The 5,052-nt window shown below is 37.9% G+C and overlaps 1 long non-coding RNA gene across 4 annotated transcripts; it reads left to right on the top strand.

The window, feature by feature from the left end:
* The first annotated feature begins 1,382 nt into the window (after window positions 1–1,382).
* Window positions 1,383–5,035, top strand: LOC105180025. 4 transcript variants are annotated; one of them, XR_849459.2, is made up of 5 exons: window positions 1,383–1,620; window positions 2,651–2,946; window positions 3,986–4,380; window positions 4,478–4,822; window positions 4,894–5,035. It is a non-coding gene; the product is annotated as an uncharacterized LOC105180025 (long non-coding RNA). The 4 variants fall into 4 exon arrangements; XR_002286460.1 differs by having other exon boundaries at window positions 3,986–4,397; window positions 4,506–4,822; XR_002286461.1 differs by having other exon boundaries at window positions 3,986–4,397; window positions 4,897–5,035.
* Window positions 5,036–5,052: the final 17 nt, after the last annotated feature.

Raw genomic sequence — 5,052 nt, 5'->3', positions numbered from 1 at the left:
GCCACCAGTGACATCCAGAGCTGAAAGATGAAATGTGGTGTCATCGTTATTATCTTCGAAACTTATGTGATGAAATTAGATTTCCTAATTGGCCTATTGTTGAACATGTTGAGTTTTTGCAATCATTGCTAGTAATGTGGAGAGAAGAGTTAACTAGAAGGCCAATGGACCTTTCTGAAGAAGAAGCTTGCAAGATACTAGAGATTTCTATTGATGAAGTATCCAGAGACGACACCCCTAAGAAACCAAGTTTTGAGTCAGTTGAGGAGATACCTGATATATCAAAGCAGATTGAGTATATTGAGGGAAAAGCTCAAGAGACAGTATAGGAAACTTGCAATGAAGTATCTCCAAACAAAAATCCTGAAGGGAGGGAGAAGTTTCTGGCAGTGCAGAATGCTTATGAGTGCTTGCAGGTATGCCAAATTCCTTGATCCTGTGTGAGGATCTGTCGTTACTCATAAAAAACGGAGACTATATGATTAAGCTTGAGAAAAAAAAAAGAACATATAGACAAGGGATCTTATAAGCTGCCAGATCTTATTTCCAATGAATTAGTCGACTTGTTTAGACGCCGTTTTCACAATTAAGCTGTTTATTTGACTGGTAGAAAGTGCTTGAAAGGTATTTATGCTGTCAAGATGAGCCAAATGCGTTTTTACACATAAATGGATATCGGTATTGATTTTAAAATATCTTGGAACTAGGAAGGACACGGGACTATATATATATTTAATTCTTAGATATGATACTACCTCAATTTAAGGTGTGGACCAAGAAATAAATTTAAATATATAAATTTAAGTGGCTTTTGCGGAAGAGTGAAAATGTAAATCATAGGGCTTTCCTATGAGGTTTGGACTACTTACATATGTTTCCCTTTGGTTTTGTTGCCTGCATCTAATATTTCATTCTGCAATCAGTAAACTTCTTGGAATATGATCAGCAAAGTTGGACAAAGTTCCTAAATTGAACCCTACATATGAGGGTTTTTATGAGGCATGTCTTTGGCCGGAATGCAATCCTCTTTAATTGGTTGTATTTCTTCATATTTGAGTTCCATGTTTCATATTTTCTTTTTAGTGATCTACTGCTTTCTTATTCCTCTCCCTTAGGTGACCATGCAAGGATTGCAAGGTCCCCAGAGTTGGAGGTTGTTGCTTCTCTTAAAGGGCCAGTGTTCTATATAGGCGATATGGGAATGAATTGATGCCATTCAAATATGCTGGATATCCTATGCTCTTAAGTGCCATTACAGTGGACAAGGATGATAACAATTTTCTTTCCTCTGATCAAGCACATCTTCTAGTTGCATCCTCGGAGCTTGTTTGGTTGACGTAAATTCATCATCTGCCTTTAATTTCCATATCCCCCACCCCCCCCTGCCACTAAACCGTCCGCCACTATTGTCGCTAACATAATGCGAACCTTTCCAGTTTAGGGTCAGTTTGAAAGTGCGAGAACTGAGATGCTCGAATTTTCAGGATTAGTTGATGACATTGTTCATTGCACTGCACTTGAGCTTGTTCCTGCTGCTATTGATGCTGCCCTGCAGACCAATGCTCACCATTCTATCTCCTCTGAAATTCAAAATGCCCTTCTGAAGGCTGGTGTACTGTGGTAAGATAGATCATTATATTGTTATGATTATGCTTTCATCAGTTTTCTAGCATGAGATTCTAGTTTCTGGAAGTTTGCAGAACACTACTGTTTCTGAATATCAATATCTGAAATTAAAGTGCTTATTCTATTTATTCGATCTTATTGTTTTAGGATATTATTGTGGAGATGCTGCTGATATTGCTAATACTGAATCGTCGAGTGTTGCAAGAGAAGCTGCAATACCTAGTGCTCTTTGTGCAATACATAATGAAATTACCCATATTGGTCTATTTATAATGCTCTTTGTGCTCATGTGGATGACTTTGTTGCTGGCATTTTCTCTGTGTCTGTCTGAGCTTGTATAGAAAACTTATTTGCTTGTGAAGGTGGTCATATTTTTATTTTTTTAAATTGAAGAAAATGTTGGAACTCTAGTGTTGAAGATGCTTTGTGGTGACTATTCTTTGAATGCCAGAATATACTTTTTCTACGTGAAGTGTGAAAACTTAAGCTTTATGAACAATTTGAATTTTGAAGCCACTGCATCAGCTGGCACATGACTGTTACATCTTACAAAAACCACTCCAATGTTTCTCAAAAAACTGCCGTACCTTGATGTTATAGTTTTCTCTTGTGATCTGTTACTTGAATCGAGGTCCATCTACAAACTTGAGGGTTCATAGAGTTAATGTTTATTTGTTCGGTACCTTTTGTCGAGTCAATTTGCTTGCAAAGAGAGTCCAACTTTTATTTTAAAATTGAACAAAATCTTGGAACTATTGTGTTGAAGGTACTTTATGGTGACTATTCTTTGAAAGACAAAATTTCTTTATTCTGTGGCACTGTGGAAGTTTATGGTTTATGAACATTGTGAACTTGAAGGCCTCTGCATCAGCTGCTATGTGCCTGTTATATCTTAAAAACCACTCCACTGTTTCAAACTGCTTTATCGTGATGTTATGGTCTTTCTCAAGTGGATTTTTTTTTTTTGAAATCCAGGTCCATTTCAGAAACTTGTGGTTTATAGGGTCACTTTTTGTTTATTCAGGTACCTTATACCATTGTTGCTCCAATATGATTCGACGGCGGAGGAATCAGATAAGACAGATGCACATGGTGTTGGAACTAGCGTTCAAATAGCAAAAAACATACATGCTGTAAAAGCATCTCATGCCTTGTCAAGGCTTTAGTGGTTTGGTTGACGAGGAGATCCCGACACCCTACAATCAGGCTGCAGCTGATGCCTTAGAGCTTTACTAACCCCTAAACTTGCAAGCATGCTGAAAAATAAATTTGCAAAATGACCTCCTATTCACATTAAACTCAAACTTGGAGTCCCCTGAGGTAAATGCTGCAGATTTTGCATTTTGACAAAGAAAAAACGTATTGGGTGCTACTTGAGCATTGCCTCATCTTCCTGCATCAGTATCTGCATATTTTCTTTGAATGTTGTGAAACTCAGAGCACTATAACGGGGCAGGCTTCTTAACATACCTTTTCTGATATGTAGGCAATATTTGCTTCTTCTTCTTTTGTAGGTACTTTGTTGGTTCTATTAGAAGTAGATAATAGGGGGAAAAAAGAGAGGAAAGCAATATGTTCTACAAGTTTGTGTTATTAAAAGTTTTCAAATTGGCTTTAACTACTTGGTATGTAGTTGTCATGAAGATTCTATAACTGATTCAAGTTTCATTTTTTTTTTCTTTTCCCGATTTACTTGTTTACTATCAAATCCAGGTGGTTTGGTGGCATATTCTGGACGTTCTGCATTTAAATTTAGAGAACTTAATTTTCTTTGAACTGTCTTTTGCACTGGACATAGTATTTAATTCAAAGAATCTCTTGCAGCTCAACTATTGGTTCTTTAAGGGAAGAGGTTATTTGTTTGCATCTAATAGAGTATCTTCTTCCGTATATCTATCTTGTCTGATCAAAGAAATTTGGTGTTGGGCCTTAAAATCTTTGCCCTTCCTATCTATGACTACTTGTGAAGTTTCCATGCATTTCTTATGTTTGATATGCGAACCTATTTGCACATTTTCCTCCTCCCCACCCCATAAAAAAAAAACAAAAAAAACAAAAAAAGAAGCTTTTGCACCAGAAGTTCTTTTCACGAGCCTGAAGGTTTTATTTTTTGCATAATGATTAAGAAAAGGGTATCTATTATGTGCAAGCTATAATTCTAGTCTATATATTGGTTGTCTTTCTGATAATAATTGGGGTGTGGGTGTTACTTTCCATAACTATCTAGATTGAAAATGTTTTAAACACATATACTGTAGTTCCAAGTGATGGCCATTTGTAGATGCTCTATGCCATAGTTGATGACCTTGTGGGACTCTCAGATATCATGACATAGTTTCACTTGATCTTTCATTTACAGATAATCTGGAATTCCTCCACCTGAGTAGAACTTTTGAAATTTGTGGAAGAGCAGCGTGCAAGCCTTAGTCATCATGGTTCGTATGACCTTAAAGATTCGCATTCCTTTGTTTATGAAGCATTATCTAAGGAGCTCTATATTGGCAACGTATACTTGAGAGTCTATAATGATCAACCAGATTTTGAAATTACTAAGCCTGAGGACTTCTGTCTTGCCCTTGTTGATTTTATATCACATCTAGTCCATAATGCACCCGCTGCAAGCATGGATACTCATTTAATAGTGATGTAACCACTGATGGATCTGGGGAGCAGCATCTGATGATTCTTCAGCATCACTTGATGGGAAAAGCTTGGAGAGGGAGGATTTGGAACTAGTTAAAAATCTTCAATACGGTCTGCTATCCCTTCAGGTAGAAGTCTGGTGGTTTTTCATCTGACACTTTTTTAGTCACCCTTGACACCTTTTTTTCTGTAATTTCTGTAATTTCAGCACTTGTTGACAAAGAATTTGAATTTAGCTTCAGTGGTCTCCACAAAGGAGTAGCTATTCCCCTCTTTGAATGCTTTTCTCTTCCTGTTTCTTCATCAAGCAACATTCCTCAGCTATGTCTACTTGTTTTGTCACGGTTGACAACATACGCACCTTGTGTGGACGCAATGGTCGCAGATAGCTCTGGTCTGCTTGTTTTATTACAGTTGCTTTACTCATCTCCCAGCTGCCGTGAAGGAGCTTTGCATGTTCTCTATGCCTTAGCAAGCACGCTGGAGCTAGCTTGGGCAGCTGCAAAGCATGGAGGGGTGGTTTTCATTCTTGAAGTTCTCTTGCCAATACAAGGTATGCTGATCTCATAGATAGCGGGTTCTTAAGAATTCTATCTTGCGCTCTAAAATGGAAATTTTGTGTAGAAGAGATTCCGTTGCAGCAAAGAGTCGCAGCAGCTTCGCTATTAGGGAAGCTTGTTGGCCAGACTATGCATGGGCCTAGAGTGGCGATAAGTCTGGCAAGATTTCTGCCTGATTTCCTTGTCTCGGTAATCAGGGATGGTCCTGGTGAAGCAGTTGTGA

This window comes from Sesamum indicum, unplaced genomic scaffold (assembly GCF_000512975.1).
Source record: "Sesamum indicum cultivar Zhongzhi No. 13 unplaced genomic scaffold, S_indicum_v1.0 scaffold00278, whole genome shotgun sequence".
Lineage (NCBI taxonomy): Eukaryota > Viridiplantae > Streptophyta > Magnoliopsida > Lamiales > Pedaliaceae > Sesamum > Sesamum indicum.
The sequence above is the reverse complement of the archived record's forward strand: the minus strand, read 5'-3'. Positions and strand labels throughout refer to the sequence as shown.